The sequence below is a fragment of the Oryctolagus cuniculus genome, chromosome 6 (genome assembly GCF_964237555.1).
Source record: "Oryctolagus cuniculus chromosome 6, mOryCun1.1, whole genome shotgun sequence".
NCBI lineage: Eukaryota > Metazoa > Chordata > Mammalia > Lagomorpha > Leporidae > Oryctolagus > Oryctolagus cuniculus.
In genome coordinates, this window is record NC_091437.1 from 152,039,017 (window position 1) to 152,056,642 (window position 17,626).

Here is a 17,626-nt window from a genome sequence, read left to right on the forward strand (position 1 = left end):
AGCCATATTAATATCAGACAAAATAAACTTTAATACAAAAACTGTTAAGAGAGACAAAGAGGGACACTATATAATGATTAAGGGTTCAATTCAACAGGAAGATGTAACTATTATAAATGTATATGCACCTAATTACAGGGCACCGGTCTATTTAAAAGATATGTTAAGGGACTTAAAGGGAGATTTAGATTCCAATACAATAGTACTGGGGGACTTCAATACTCCACTCTCAGAAATAGACAGATCATCCGGACAGAAGATCAACAAGGAAACAGCAGATTTAATTGACACTATTGCCCAAATGGATCTAACAGATATCTACAGAACTTTCAACCCTACATCTACAGACTTCACATTCTTCTCAGCAGCGCATGGAACCTTCTCTAGGATTGACCACATACTAGGCCATAAAGCAAGTCTCAGCAAATTTAAAAGAATTAGAATCATACCATGCAGCTTCTCAGACCACAGCGGGATGAAGCTGGAAATTAGCAACTCAGGAAACCCCAGAAAGTATGCAAATACATGGAGACTGAACAACATGCTCCTGAATGAACACTGGGTCATTCAAGAAATCAAAAGAGAAATCAAAAACTTTCTGGAAGTAAATGAAGACAACAACACAACATATCAAAACTTATGGGATACAGCAAAAGCAGTATTGAGAGGCAAATTTATAGCAATAGGTGCCTATACCAAGAAATTGGAAAGGTACCAAATAAATGAGCTTTCAGCGCACCTCAAGGACCTAGAAAAACTGCAGCAAACCAAACCCAAATCTAGTAGGAGAAGAGAAATAATTAAAACCAGAGAAGAAATTAACAGGATTGAATCCAAAAAAAACATTACAAAAAATCAGCCAAGCAAGAAGCTGGTTTTTTGAAAAAATAAACAAAATTGACACCCCATTGGCCCAACTAACTAAGAAAAGAAGAGAAAAGACCCAAATCAATAAAATCAGAGATGAAAAAGGAAACGTAACAACAGACACCACAGAAATAAAAAGAATCATAAGAAATTACTACAAGGACCTGTATGCCAGCAAACAGGGAAACCTATCAGAAATGGATAGATTCCTGGACACATGCAATCTACCAAAATTGAACCATGAAGACATCGAAAACCTAAATAGACCCATAACTGAGACAGAAATTGAAACAGTAATAAAGGCCCTCCCAACAAAGAAAAGCCCAGGACCAGATGGATTCACTGCTGAATTCTACCAGACATTTAAAGAAGAACTAATCCCATTTCTTCTCAAACTATTCAGAACAATCGAAGAAGAGGGAATCCTCCCAAATTCTTTCTATGAAGCCAGCATCACCTTAATCCCTAAGCCAGAGAAAGATGCAGCACTGAAAGAAAATTACAGACCAATATCCCTGATGAACATAGACGCAAAAATCCTCAATAAAATTCTGGCCAATAGAATACAACAACACATCAGGAAAATCATCCACCCAGACCAAGTGGGATTCATCCCTGGTATGCAGGGATGGTTCAACATTCGCAAATCAATCAATGTGATTCACCACATTAACAGACTACAGAAGAAAAACCATATGATTATCTCAATTGATGCAGAGAAAGCATTTGATAAAATTCAACACCCTTTCATGATGAAAACTCTAAGCAAATTGGGTATAGAAGGAACATTCCTCAATATAATCAAAGCAATTTATAAAAAACCCACAGCCAGCATCCTATTGAATGGGGAAAAGTTGGAAGCATTTCCACTGAAATCTGGCACCAGGCAGGGATGCCCACTCTCACCACTGCTATTTAACATAGTTCTGGAAGTTTTAGCCAGAGCCATCAGACAAGAAAAAGAAATCAAAGGAATACAAATCAAGAAGGAAGAAGTCAAACTATCCCTCTTTGCAGACGATATGATTCTGTACTTAGAGGATCCAAAGAACTCTACTAAGAGACTATTGGAACTCATAGAGGAGTTTGGCAAAGTGGCAGGATATAAAATCAATGCACAAAAATCAACAGCCTTTGTATACACAAGCAATGCCATGACTGAGAAAGAGCTGCTAAGATCAATCCCATTCACAATAGCTACAAAAACAATCAAATACCTTGGAATAAACTTAACCAAGGACGTTAAAGATCTCTACGATGAAAATTACAAAACCTTAAAGAAAGAAATAGAAGAGGATACCAAAAAATGGAAAAATCTTCCATGCTCATGGATTGGAAGAATCAACATCATCAAAATGTCCATTCTCCCAAAAGCAATTTATAGATTCAATGCAATCCCAATCAAGATACCAAAGACATTCTTTGCAGATCTAGAAAAAATGATGCTGAAATTCATATGGAGGCACAAGAGACCTCGAATAGCTAAAGCAATCTTGTACAACAAAAACAAAGCAGGAGGAATCACAATACCAGACTTCAGGACATACTACAGGGCAGTTGTAATCAAAACAGCATGGTACTGGTACAGAAACAGATGGATAGACCAATGGAACAGAATTGAAACACCAGAAATCAACCCAAACATCTACAGCCAACTTATATTTGATCAAGGATCTAAAACTAATTCCTGGAGCAAGGACAGTCTATTCAATAAATGGTGCTGGGAAAACTGGATTTCCACGTGCAGAAGCATGAAGCAAGACCCCTACCTTACACCTTACACAAAAATCCACTCAACGTGGATTAAAGACCTAAATCTACGTCCTGACACCATTAAGTTATTAGAGAACATTGGAGAAACCCTTCAAGATATTGGCACAGGCAAAGAATTTCTGGAAAAGACCCGGGAGGCACAGACAGTCAAAGCCAAAATCAACTATTGGGATTGCATCAAATTGAGAAGTTTCTGTACTGCAAAAGAAACAGTCAGGAGAGTGAAGAGACAACCGACAGAATGGGAAAAAATATTTGCAAACTATGCAACAGATAAAGGGTTAATAACCAGAATCTACAAAGAGATCAAGAAACTCCACAAAAACAAAACCAACAACCCACTTAAGAGATGGGCCAAGGACTTCAATAGACATTTTTCAAAAGAGGAAATCCAAATGGCCAACAGGCACATGAAAAAATGTTCAAGGTCACTAGCAATCAGGGAAATGCAAATCAAAACCACAATGAGGTTTCACCTCACCCCGGTTAGAATGGCTCACATACAGAAATCTACCAACAACAGATGTTGGCGAGGATGTGGGGAAAAAGGGACACTAACCCACTGTTGGTGGGAATGCAAACTGGTCAAGCCACTATGGAAATCAGTCTGGAGATTCCTCAGAAACCTGAATATAACCCTACCATTCGACCCAGCCATCCCACTCCTTGGAATTTACCCAAAGGAGTTTAAATTGATAAACAAAAAAGCGGTCTGCACCCTAATGTTTATTGCAGCACAATTCACAATAGCCAAGACCTGGAACCAACCTAAATGCCCATCAACGGTAGACTGGATAAAGAAATTATGGGATATGTATTCTTTAGAGTACTATACCGCAGTAAGAAACAACGAAATCCAGTCATTTGCAACAAAATGGAGGAATCTGGAACACATCATGCTGAGTGAAGTAAGCCAGTCCCAAAGGGACAAATACCATATGTTCTCCCTGATCGGTGACAACTGACTCAACACCAAAAAGGAAACCTCCTGAAGTGAAATGGACACTATGAGAAATGGTGACTTGATCAGCATAGCCCTGACTGCTAATGGACAACTTAATACATTATCCCTCATAGTATTTTTTTTTTGTCTGTTCTACTTAATATGACTGGTTTAATTCTGTAATTATCACACAGTTATTCTTAAGTGTTGAAAATTAACTAAATTTGTGATCCCTGTTAAACATAAGAGTGGGAATAAGAGAGGGAAGAGATGTATAATTTGGGACATGCTCGGGCTGACTTGCCCCAATTGGTAGAGCTGGAAACATACCAGGGGATTCCAATTCAATCCCATCAAGGTGGCATGTGCCAATGCCATCTCACTATTCCAAGTGATCAATTTCAGTTCACAATTGATCATAATGAAAGGACTAAGAGTCAAAGGGAGCACATAAACAAGTCTAGTATCTGCTAACACCAACTGATACAATAAATAAAGGGGAGAGTGATCCAACATGGGAAGTGAGATACTTAGCAGACTCATAGAATGGCGGATGTCCTAAATAGCACTCTGGCCTCAGAATCAGCCCTAAAGGCACTCGGATCTGGCTGAAAAGCCCATGAGAGTATTTCAGGCATGGAAAGCCAAGACACTCTGGCAAAAAGATCTCTGTGAGTGAGATCCCAGTGGAAAGAACAGGTCTTCAAAGAGGGAGGTGTCTTTCTCTGAAGGGAGGAGAGAACCTCCACTTTGACTATGACCGTGTCTAAACAAGATAAGAGTCGGAGAACTCAAGGGGCTTCCATAGCCTTGGAAACTCATAACTGGTGCATAGGGAGATTACTGATGCCATAAACAGGAGTGTCAATTGGTAAAGTCAACAACAGGAGTCACTGTGCACTTACTCCTCATGTAGGATCTCTGTCCTTAACGTGCTGTACACTGAGGCTTAATGCTATAACGAGTACTCAAACAGTATATTTCACTTTGTGTTTCTATGGGGGTGCAAACGACTGAAATCTTTACTTAATGTACACTAAACTGATCTTCTGTAAAAAAAAAAAAAAAAGAAAGAAAGAAATTATCAATTCCCAACTTGACTCTCACTGGGATTAAACATGACAATAGGTCTGATCTGATTTCATCATCATTTAAAAAAATCATCTATTATTTTTCACTTTATGTTTCTGTGTGGGAGCAAACTGTTGAAATACTTACTTAAGGTATACTAAGCTGATCTTCTGTATATTAAGATAATCGAAAATGAATCTTGATGTGAATGGAAGGGGAGAGGGAGTGGGAAAGGGGAGGGTTGTGGGTGGGAGGGACGGTATGGGGGGGGGAAGCCATTGTAACCCATGAGTCGTACTTTGGAAATTTATATTCATTAAATAAAAGATAAAAAAAAAATAAAATGAATCTTGATGTGAATGGAAGGGGAGAGGGAGTGGGAAAGGGGAGGGTTGCGGATTGGAGGGACGTTATGTGGGGGAAGTCATTGTAATCCATAGCTGTACTTTGGAAATTTATATTCATTAAATAAAAGTTAAAAAAAAAAAGAAATTGGCATCTTGACCACAAGGAATGAAGGTGGCTAATCTAATTTGAAGACTGTGCAGGCAAATGCGTGCAGATGAGCTTCTTGAGACCCATGTCCCATTGATGGATTTACTTTCAGGGCAGGACATGGCCTCAAGAAATGCTGAGAACTTGCTTCCCGCTCTTAAGTGATGTGATCTTATGGGTCTGTGACCCTCCAGAATTTACTTGATTAAATTGAAACACATTCTAAAACATTCACAATAGCAATAGAAGTTATGCAAGCTACCTGTTCCTGAATACTTACCATTTTTTCAGAAATTATTAGAGCTAAGTTACCTGTTTTCCTGTCACTCTTTATACAAGTAGAGAAACAGATATAGATATAGTTTGACATGAAGGATCCATGAGATGACATAATAAAGGTTGGAAAATGTTAAATAACTTTACCTTGATAACCAGGTAAAAATAGCAAAAGGTTAGCATTTAAATTCTGATCAACTTGAAGCTAATGTGTTTTCCACTGTTTTATACTTCATGGGCATGCACTGAATTCAGGTGCACGTGTAGAAATATGAAGTGATAAATCTTCAAGCAAATTTCAGGTGACTGTTACCTTTTAAAGAGTCCTATTGTTTCAGTAAACGTGGTTTTTGGTTAACAGTCTCCAGAAATAACCCCAAAGAAAAGAAAATCTAGAGGCAGTTTCCTGGAAAGACATGCTGTAACAGGATTTCACTATGCCCCCAGAGTACGAGGTGGGAAGCAGTTCTGGGTCCTGCTACTTAAAGTGTGGTCCACAGACCAGTGGCATTGGTGTCATGTAGTAGCTTCTAAGACTCTCAAGGTCTGCTCTAAACCTGCTGAATCAGAAGTTTTGGTGGCGATTCTTATTGGTACTCAAAGTTTGAGGAGCATTGGTTTAGAACACAGATAGGATAATGTGGATTTAACACAATTCAATTTATGTACCACACACAATTTTCAGTTTTCCTGAAATGATAAGCATTGCCCTGTATTTTTAAAGTTCTTCTAAAATATTTGAATCACTACCTGGTATTCCATTTTACATAAAATATTTAAAAATATAGAAATATAATCATGCAGTGCAATCTAGTTAAATACACCCTATGTTTGTACAGGCTCACTATCTTTGTTGTTTGATAATATAAAGAACATTGAGACAAAACAAATCTCTGTGTGTTTTAGATTCTTGATGCAAAAATTGACAAAACTGATTTCACAAATGGATTTTCAATTTTCTCTGTTCTTCCTGCTCTGAAATTCTCCTTTGCACAGTATCTTCCCGTATGTTGCTGTTATTGTGGTTTCAATGTTAATAAATTTAATCACGGGAAAAGGGTGGTTCATATTTGTTTGGATTTAGAAGGCTAGTAATTTTATTTCGTTTTTGACTTGCATTGATACAAGATAATTAAATGAGTAATAAGTTTTGGTTCACAAAATGATGGCCATTTGTATATTTTTTTAAATAGTATGCAGTGTCTCTGCTGTTCATTGATTGGAAATTTAAAAAGAAAAATAACTCGCTCTGTAAGGCAAAGATCAGTGTCATGTACACACTGTTAGTATCACAGAGTTTTCCAAACCCCCAAACTGAGAGTCAAGTGATTCCACATGAAAAAAATTAATGAATCATAATGAAATGAAGATTATAACTGAATAGAAAAAATAATTGAATGTCTTTTTGTAAATGACTCCTCATTTTGTTGTTAATACTTGATTTCAACCAGACAAAGTTATAATGTGGTATATTCAAAAAAAATTTGAAGACAAAGAGCTAAGATAATGCAGTTCAAGAAATAAAACTTTCATTTCTTAAAGCATTAAGTAGAATTCTAATAATAAAAGAGGCTCTCACCTAAGATCAAGTTCTCTCTCAGGTTTTAAAAAGTTCAGATGCAAAAATGTAATGGTACTATGTATTCAGTTAGAATTTCACAGTTACCTAGTAACTCTTATTCATTAGGTCTCCTCAATGTCTGAACAGTTAAGTCTCTTTTTCCTCCAAGATACAGATAAAAATCAATTTTTCTGAGTTCCCAGGAGAGAAAACAGAGACAGTGGAAAGTCTGTCTAGTGACTCAAAGTTGTATTCAGTTACAGACTTTGATTTCACCTTCTTTGAAAATGCTCTATAATTCCATTGTTTAACTAATCATACCCTCATCTTAACTGAGAAATGTTTACTCATGCTTTAACTCACTCTTAATCTTTTGTTCCTCATGCCCAAACTCATCAGAGAATGTTCACGATTCAGTTTCTAGCTGCTGATAGCAGAAGTTATTTTATGTATCTGTGGATTTCCCTCTCATGGGAGCAGTGGTATGTAAGAGTTGCCTTGTAGTGGGTCAAGAGACCCAGTTGTTAAATGTTCAGGAATTTTATGAACCAGTTACTAAGCACAGCTATTTTAAATTAGATAAGTTTAAAATGAAATAACTTGTATTGTAAAACCAAAAGTAATAAAGACTTCAAATTGATCACTTGCTAATTATTTCACCATATTTTATTTCCATCTGTGATCTTGACATGATCTGCATGTACTGTGCCTGTGTGATAGAGCTTTTATATAAATGCATGTACTACTATACATTTTTCACAAATCTGAATTCAGTGATGTCACATTTGGTATATAAACTTGCCCATTACAGAAGTATTAACTCTACTAAAATTATAAAACTCTACAAATCATTGTTTCCCTGTTGCTTTGATTTGACTAGGATTTAACTCCTAAACTGATGCAAATATTTAAATCCTAAAGTGGAAACTTAATGTAATTGTGGTGTTTAAACAGTGGGCTTAGTGTGAGATCCTTAGACCATTGAGGACATCCCATTTGAAAGTAGTTCTAGGCCAGCGCTGCGGCTCACTAGGCTAATCTTCTGCCTGCAGCGCTGGCACACAGGGTTCTAGTCCCGGTCAGGGCACCAGATTCTGTCCCCGTTGCTCCTCTTCCAGTCCAGCTCTCTGCTGTGGCCCAGGAGTGCAGTGGAGGATGGCCCAAGTGCTTGGGCCCTGCACCTGGCTCCTGGCTTCAGATTGGTGCAGCACGCCAGCCATAGAAGCCATTTGTGGGGTGAACCAACGGAAGGAAGACCTTTCTCTCTGTCTCTGTCTATCTCACTAACTCTACCTGTCCAAAAAAAAAAAAAAAAAAAAAAGTAGTTCTAAAGAAGAAGGAAGAGGAGGAGGAGGGGGAGGAGGAAGATGAGAAAGAAGAGAAGGAGGGGCAAGAAGAGGAGGAAGAGGAGCAGGAGGAGAAGAGGAGGAGGAACAGGGAAAAGAAAGAGGACATGTGGAGTGGAAGGAGGAGCAAAGGAGGAGAGTTAGGAGAACGAGGTAGATCTCACTAGAGTTAGTTATAAAATACGAGCTGAATCCAATCACTCTCCTTTCTGACTTGCCACATGGTTATTCCTCTGTACACACTCTGCCATAGCTGTTCACTATTCTCAATAGATGCCAAAACCAATGGACCACCAAATCTTGAACCTGAACCTCCAGAACTGTGGGCCAAAATAAACTTTCTTCCTTTATAAGTAATTTGCCTCAGGTATCTCATTGTAGTTCAGTAAAGGTCTAATACACCCCTAAACTTCTCCCTCAGAGCCAGGGACAGCATTGTTAAGGATTCACCAGCGTACCATAGCGTAGGAAGGTATGTTCATTGGTAGAGTGGAGAGGGCTTTATGGTAAGAGCTTGGGTTTTGTTTTGTTTTGTTTTGTTTTGTTGACAGGCAGAGTGGACAGTGAGATAGAGAGAGAGAGACAGAGAGAAAGGTCTTCCTTTGCCGTTGGTTCACCCTCCAATGGCCACCGCGGCCGGCGCGCTATGGCCGGCGCACCACGCTGATCCAAAGGAAGGAGCCAGGTGCTTCTCCTGGTCTCCCATGGGGTGTAGGGCCCAAGCACTTGGGCCATCCTCTACTGCACTCCCTGGCCAAGGCAGAGAGCTGGCCTGGAAGATGGGCAACCGGGACAGAATCCGGCACCCCGACCGTGACTAGAACCTGGTGTGCCGGCGCCGCAAGGCGGAGGATTAGCCTAGTGAGCTGCGGTGCCGGTCCAGAGCTTGGGTTTTAAAATCAGAGAAACTTGAATTTATTTTCTGGTTCTGTCATTTACCAACTCTGTGGCTTTGGGTTAGTTAGGTAATTTATCTAAGCTACAAATTTCTCATTAATAAAATGGGAAGAATATTTGCCTGTCGATATTGTTTTGCTTTATTTTGAGATATCAATGACCTAATATATTCCAAGTATTTTTAAAAGTATACTGCTATGATTGCTGACGTCATAAATAAGAGTGCCAATTGTTAAATCAACAACGGGAGTCACTGGGTTCATGCTCCCCTCGCAGGATCTCTGTCCTTAATATGTTTATCTATGAAACTCAAAAACAACACTACTAGTCGAACAATACCCTATACCTGGTTCGGTTGTGTGAGTGCAACCTGTTGAAATCCCTGCTTAGTATATACTAAATTGATCTTCGGTATATGAAGGTAACCGAAAATGAAACATGATGAAGGGGGGAGAGGGGAGAGGAAGTGGGTGAGGGGAGGGCCACGGGAGGGAGGGAGGTCGGGGGGAAGCCACAACAATGCAAAAGATGCATTTTATATTCTACTTAAAACTATTGGTTGAGCTCTGTAATTAATACACAATTACTCTTAGGTGTTTAATTAATGCTATAACTAGTACTCAAATAATATTTTATACTTTATGTTTCTGTGTGGGAGCAAAATGTGGTAATCTTTACTTAACATACGCTAAATTGATCTTCTGTATATAAAGATAATTGAAAATTAATTGTGATGTGAAGGGGAAGGGGAGAGGGAGTGGGAGAGGGGAGCGCTGTGGATGGGAGGGAAGACATGGGGAGGGGGGGCGGAGGAGGCTATTGTGGTCCATAAGCTGTACTTTGGAAATTTATGCTCAATAAATAAATTAAAAAAAAAAGTATACTGCTAAATCAGAAAGTTTAAGCAAATGCTAACTTCATTATTTTTACTACTACACTGTGAATTTGGCACACTATTGAACACAGCATTTATCATGTCAGATGAGACAGGAGAAATGTTTCCCTTTTCAATATTTAAAATAATAGTGTCAGGTCTGTGCACAATATAGTATTCAATAAATTAGGAGGTAGGAAAGTGAGAAAGAAGAAGGGAGGGAGGGAAGATAGTATGTTAGAGAGAAAGAAACAAATTGTGAAAAACCTGTGTGTTCTACTAAAAGAACTGGAACCAGATTCTAAGATCAATTAGCAAACATTGAAAATTTTTCAAGCAAGAGACTACCATAAATAGATTTGTGCCTTGAGTAAATTATCCTGGCATGAGCTTGGAAATGAAATGGAGAAGCCAAATCTGATGAGAGAAATTAATTAGGAAGCAACTGTATGATTCAACTGAGAGATTACAGTGGTTTATACTAAGGTAGAGCAGTAGAAAGGAGAGCAAGAGGAGGTTAGGAAAAGTACTGAGGAGTTGCTTCCTGACAGAAATGGCTTCTTGTACTCTCATCCTTCCTGCCAAGATGAACAGCTTCAGTAAATTCTTAGAATATGTCAATCTATAGTGAGATTTGAAAAATAAATTCTTACCCCCTTCCGCATTATCAATTGAAGTGATAATCACTGAGCTACACTACAAAAATTATGTTATTAAACATTTTTATAGAGCAATAAAATAAGTAAAAATAAAAATACAAATCAAACTATATTATCTGGATCTGTTTTCTACTTTGGACATGATTTCACAAGTGTTTTTTTTTCATAAAGAGACATATAGTTAATATTTTAATCTTTGAGGTCATCCAGTATCTACTGCATTGAGTCAATTTTGGAGTTGTGACATAAGCAGGAACTGGAAATAATTCAATGAATGAGAATAACTATGTTCCAATGAAACTTAATTCATGGACACTGAAAATTTAATTGCAAATCATTTTGGGGTGCCAAAAATGTTTTTCTTCTATTTTTCCTCAGTCATTTAAAAATGGAAAGACAAACCTCAGTTCACAGGCCCTATAAAAACAGTCACTGGGCTGGAATTGGCTGATAGGTCATAGTTTACTTATCCTGTACTAGAACACGAAGAGTCCTTGGTTATCACTAAAGAGCTGCAATTTTGTGCAAAAGGTCACAGAGAACCATTGAAAGGAGATCACACTTGGAATATGGGTAAGACATCAAAATAGACTGAGGGAGAAACATCATAGTTGGGACAAGTGAACTCCTTCATCTTGACATGGTAATTTGGATCTAGAGAAGCAAATTTCAATGAGCTTGGGCATTTCCTTTAACCTTTAACCTTTGGAAAATTCTGGGGGCAACTATATTATGTACTTCCATACCTGCTATTCAGGAATTTCATTTTAAGTGAATATGCTCTGAGTAAATTTCTTAATTGGGAATTGATCTGCAAAGAGAAAGAGAAACTATTTGCAGGATGTCTAGTGACCTTAAATGAACTCAGTTTTCAGGAATATGAATTACAGGCTAGGTTACCCGGGGCTATGGTTTAGATAAGGTTTAAGTGTACCCCAAAGATTCATGTTGTAGAAGATTGACCATGCCTTTAAGAGATGACTGGATAACTATAGTTCTTACAAGACTGTGTTAATTCCCAAGTGCTATGAAGGAGTGAGTCTGTTCCTTCCCCACTTTCTTGCTTCCATTCTCATCATGTGATCTCTCTCATACCTGCTGCTGCTATCTGACGCCACCTGCAAGTGGGGATTTAGCCAGAAAGCTCTCACCAGAGGCCAGATAGGGTCACCCTCCAAAACTGGGAGCTAAACAATCCTCTTTTCTTTGTAAAGTACCCAACCTCAGATAGTTGTTAAAGGGGTACAACACGGACTAAGGTACTTGGAAACCACATATTGTTAGTCTTTGAGAAAACAACTCTAGGAGAGTGGCCAGGACTGAGAGGAGAGAATTGCACCGATTTTTCCAAATATATAACGTATGCATCTTAGAAATGACGTGTTATGAAACCTAATGATGATCTGGAAGGAAATTTATATTCTAATGATTAAGCAGGAATGCTATGTTTCCAAAGGAAAGAAATATGTTCAAAACAGAAGCCCAAGAGTAAGTCTACATCAATCTTATTTCCTTTGTCCTTTATTATCCTTTATTTTCCTTTTATTTTTAGTAGGCCAGTAATCCAGGAAAGAATCACAGATAAAACATGAGAGGGAGAGAAACACTGGGAAAAGAGAGAACAAAGAGAGAAAGAATTGGATAGAGGAGGCAAAAATAGACAAGATATATTTTTGGAAAATATAGATTTTACTGACTGCAAAGAGCCTTTTTTTTTTAACACTTTAGACTGAACAGATACTCAATAGCACATGCCAGGAGAAGAGAGTATCTGTCATTTTCAACTTCTAACCTTTTATTATCCAGTGTTCAAAGACAAGTCAAAAGGAGGGCCTGACCCAAGCGAAGATCCACTCCCTGAGTAAGATCTTTCAGAAAATTTTTTTTTTATTTCTCTGTGTCTTCCTACTGTGCAATAGACACCTGTGACTCCACTTCCTAGACTGACCTGCTGATGACTAGCAGGAGGCCTGGTGTTGTGGTCACTGGCAGACAGCCTGTCCATGACACCCTTCGTTTAAGATCCTCACATGCCATTTTTTTGTACTTTGAGACAAGCACTGAAGTTGGAGGACAGAGACAGCAGTATGAGACCCGGCTGCGCCACCTACTCACCACGTGACCTTGAGCAATCACTCTCTTCATCTTTATGGTGATGCTTCCCAGAAGAAGGCCGTGAGAATCAAGTGAGATCAGGACCTTTGAGAATGCTTTGCTAACTATTAAATTTCTTCTTACTAATATCCCTAAAGTGGTCTTTAGTGCAATTGTTTATACTTAGTCCTATGAGCTTCCTAAGCGCCCTAGAAATTTATGTGATCTAGGTACAATTAATATCCTCTCACCAATGGCCTCTCTTAATTGTTGTGAACAAATTTAGGGAAATGAGGAGGAGAGGGAAGCATATGATAGAAAGATCTGGGAGGAATAGGTCTGCTGATCACACCATCATCTTTATGGTTCTGAACAGCTCTTACCCCATTGTAACACCTCATATCTATATAGCAAGCAGTTCAATTCAATAACTACAGAAGTATTTACACTTCTAGATTTCTCATTAGACTACATTTTCCTTTGCCTTCCTCTTCCCCAAATTCCACTTTGTGACTTATCCCCCCTCTACATTAGTGTTTTTAAGAACTTCGTTGTGGACCATCCAAGAAAAACAAGCTAGGAAACTTGTCAGAAATATGCTTGGGTTTAGTCCAAATTTATTCCATCAGAATTTGGAGAATAAAAGGGAATAGGGGCTGGCACTGTGGCATAGCAGGTAAAGCCACCGCCTGCAGTGCCCGCATCCCATATGGGCGCAGGTTCTAGTCCCAGCTGCTCCACTTCCGATCCAGCTCTCTGCTATGGCCTGAGAAAGCAGTAGAAGATGGCCCAAGTGCTTGGGCCCCTACACCCATGTGAGAGGCCTGGAAGAAGCTCCTGGCTCCTGGCTTCGGATTGGCACACCTCCGGCCATTGCGGCCAACTGGGGAGTACACCAGCAAATGGAGGAATCTCTCTCTCTCTCTCTCTCTCTCTCTCTCTCTAACTCAAATTAATAAATAAATCTTTAAAAAAAAAACCTGAACAGGGACCAGAGGCATGAGGCTTTGCTGTCTTTAACAAACTCTGGAGGTGATTCATGCTCACCCGAATGTGCAAATGGCTACCTTAGCTTTCTTTCCTGAAGTGCAAGATGACAGGAACAACATCTATGTTGATTACGACTCCATTCCAAGTATGTGGTGCACTCAACGAACTCCTTTAGTTAGCTAATGCGTTGCTAGAATCTAATCAGTAAAGCCAATGGTTATGACGGTATCTGCTATAAAAGCCAATCCATGAATCTCTCCCATATGACTGGGGCTCTGCCATTACTTTTCTCCTGCAAGTCCTGGGTGGGAAAGGATTTCAGGCCAGGAGAAGATGTTTGTGTTCCTCACTCACGTCTCCCAATAAGTCTATCTGCTTTAATTCCTAGTATGAAACCCCCGATGGTCTATGATTAGAACTTTGGGCCGTGATGCTCTGTGAATATCTGCAAAGGTAAGGAGGCACTAAGTAGATTCACTGATGCTGCCCAGACTTGCTTATTGGCCATTCTGCACTCTTTGGTTATGCTAAAAATGAATATATTCCATAACTCATAGCTCACCTGAAACCTTGACTGATTGCCTTGAAGTTATTTTTAGGCTTATGCCATTTAAATTTTGAAGACATGTCAGTTTTTCTAACTGATTTGATTTCTTATCACTCAGATCCACTACCATCATGCTACCACCACTTGCTAAAGTGTATTTCATTTATTCATTCATAATTCACTGAACATCTGAGCAGGCACTGTAGCACAGAAGGTTAAGTTGCCACTGCCTGTGGTGCTGACATCCCTTATAGGTGCCACTTTGAGTCTTGGGCCCCTGAACTCATGTGGGAGACCCAGAAGTAGCTCATGGACTCTGGTTCCTGGCTCCTGGCTTCAACTTGATTCAACCTTGGCCATTGCAGTCTTTTGGGGAATAAACCAGTAGATGGAATCTCTCTCTCTCTTTCTCTCTCTCTCTCTCTGAGTGTATGTGTGTTTCAAATAAATAAATAAAAATCTTTTTAAAAAATAGTAATTTGATGGGGCCAGCACTGTGGTATATTGGGTAAAGCCACCACCTGCAGTGCCAGCATCCCATATGAGTGCCAGTTCGAGTCCTAGCTGCTCCTCTTCTGATCCAGCTCTCTGCCATGGTCTGGGAAAGCAGTGAAAGATAGCTCAAGTCATTGGAGCCCTGCACCCATGTGGGGGACTCGGAAGAAGTTCCTGACTCCTGACCTTGGATCAGCACGGCTCCAGGCGTTGCTACAGTCTTGGAAGTGAACCATTGGATGGAAGACCTCTCTCTCTCTCTCTCTCTCTCTCTGCCTCTGCCTCTCTGTAATTCTGCCTTTCAAATAAATAAATAAATCTTTAAAATAATAATAATGACAATAATTTTCTAAACATCTACCAGATACGAACACTGTAGCAAGTTCTCAGAGCGCAAAAAAATTAAGATAGTTTCTTCCTTTTTTTTTTAAGCTTCACTGCAGTGAAGAAAAGAAATTCATTATAAGATATGATTTCAACAAACAAAGACAGGTAATGAGTCACATGGAACACAGTTGAAAACCAGCAGGAAATGAGGACTTTAACTTCTAGAGTAAGGAGAGGGAGTTGGCAAAAGTAATACAAACAAGAAATGCTTGCTTCATACACTTATGCATTTTGTTCTACAGTAGGTATTTGCTGAGTACCCACTGCTATGCTCTGAGTGGGAATGAGAGAGGGAGGAGATATACAGTTCAGCACATGCTCACTTGGACTTACCCCTAATGGTAGAGTTAGAAACGTGCCATGGGATTCCAATTCAGTCACAGCAAAGTGGCATGTACCAATGCCATCTTACTTATTAAAGTGATCAGTTTAAGTTCATAATTGATCAAAAAGATAGGCTTAAGTGTCAAAGGGATTGCATAAATAAGACCAGGGCCTGCAAATAATTGATAGAATAAAAAAGGAGAGAATGATCCTACATGGGAAGCAGGATACACAGCAGACTCATAGAATGGCAAAAGACCTAAACAGCACTCTGGCCTCAGAATCAGCCCTTAAGGCAAGGCATTCACATCTGGCTAAAAATCCCATGAGAGTTTTGCAGGCATTGAAAGCCAAGACCCTCTGGCAAAAAAAAAAAAAAATGACCTAAATGAAAGAACTCTGTGAGTGAAATCCCAGTGGAAAGAACAGGCCATCAAAGAAGGAGGTACCTTTCTCTGAAGGAAGGAGAGAACTTCCACTTTGAATATGGCCTTGAATAATAAGATCGATTTGATGAACTCAAGAGGCTTCCATAGCCTTGGCAGCTCATGACAAGAGCCTCAGGTGACTACTGATGCCATAAATAAGAGTGCAATTGTTAAATCAACAATGGGAGTGACTGTGCACCTGCTCCCCATGTAGGACCTCTGCCCCTTAATGTATTGTACTATGAGAATTAATGGTAAAATTTCTACTCAAACAGTACTCCATACTTCGTGTGTCTTTGTGGGTGCAGTCTGTTGTAATCTTTACTTAGTATATACTAAGTTGATCTTCTGTATATAAAGATAATTGAAAATGTTCAATGTAATACTTTATCCATTTTAGTATTTATTTTTGTTCTAGTACCATTGGTTGAACTCTGTAATTTACACACAATTATTCTTAGGTGTTTAAATTTTAACTGACAAGTGATCCCTGTTAGGAATTTGGAAAACATTATGCTGAGTGAAATAAGCCAATCCCAAAGGGACAAATACCACTTGTTCTCCTTGATAGGTGACAACTAACTGAGCACCAAAAAGGAAACCTGTTAAAGTGCAATGAACACTATGAGAAACGGTGACTTGATCAGCCCTCACCCGCACTGTTGATGAGCAACTTGATATGTTATCCCTCTTAGTATTTTTTTTGTTTGTTCTACTTAATACTTTTGGTTGAATACTGTAATCAATACACAATTCTTCTTAAGTGCTGAAACTTAACTGAAAAGTGATCACTGTTAAATATGAGTGGGAATAAGAGAGGGAAGAGATGTGCAATTCGGGACATGCTCAAGCTGACTTACCTCAAACGGTAGAGTTAGAAACATACCATGGGATTCCAACTCAATCCCATCAAGGTGGCATGTACCAATGCCATCTCACTAGTCCATGTGATCAATTTCTGTTCACAATTGATCATAATGATAGGACTAAGAGCCAAAGGGATCACAGAAACAAGAATAGTGTCTGCAAATACTAGCTGATAGAATCAAAAAGGGAGAGAATGATCCAACATGGGAAGTGAGATACACAGCAGACCCATAGAATGGCAGATGTCCTAAACAGCACTCTGGCCTCAGAATCAGCCCTTAAGGCATGCGGATCCAGCTGAAAATCCCATGAGAGTATTTCAGGCATGGAAAGCCAAGACACTCTGGGGGAAAAAAAAAAAAAACTAAATGAAAGATCTCTGCGAGTGAGATCCCAGTGGAAAGAACGGGTCATCAAAGAAGGAGGCACCTTTTTCTGAAGGGAGGAAAGAACTTCCACTTTGACCATGGCCTTGTCTAAATATGATCAGAGTCAGTGAACTCAGGGGGCTTCCATAGCCTTGGCAGCTCATGACAAGAGCCTAGGGTGATTACTGACGCCATGAAGAAGAGTGTCAATTTGTTAAGTCAACAACAGGAGTCACTGTGCACTTACTCCTCATGTAGGATCTCTGTCCTTAGTGTGCTGTACATTGAGATTTAATGCTCTAACTAGTACTCAAACCGTATTTTTCACTTTATGTTTCTGTGTGGGAGCAAACTGTTGAAATCT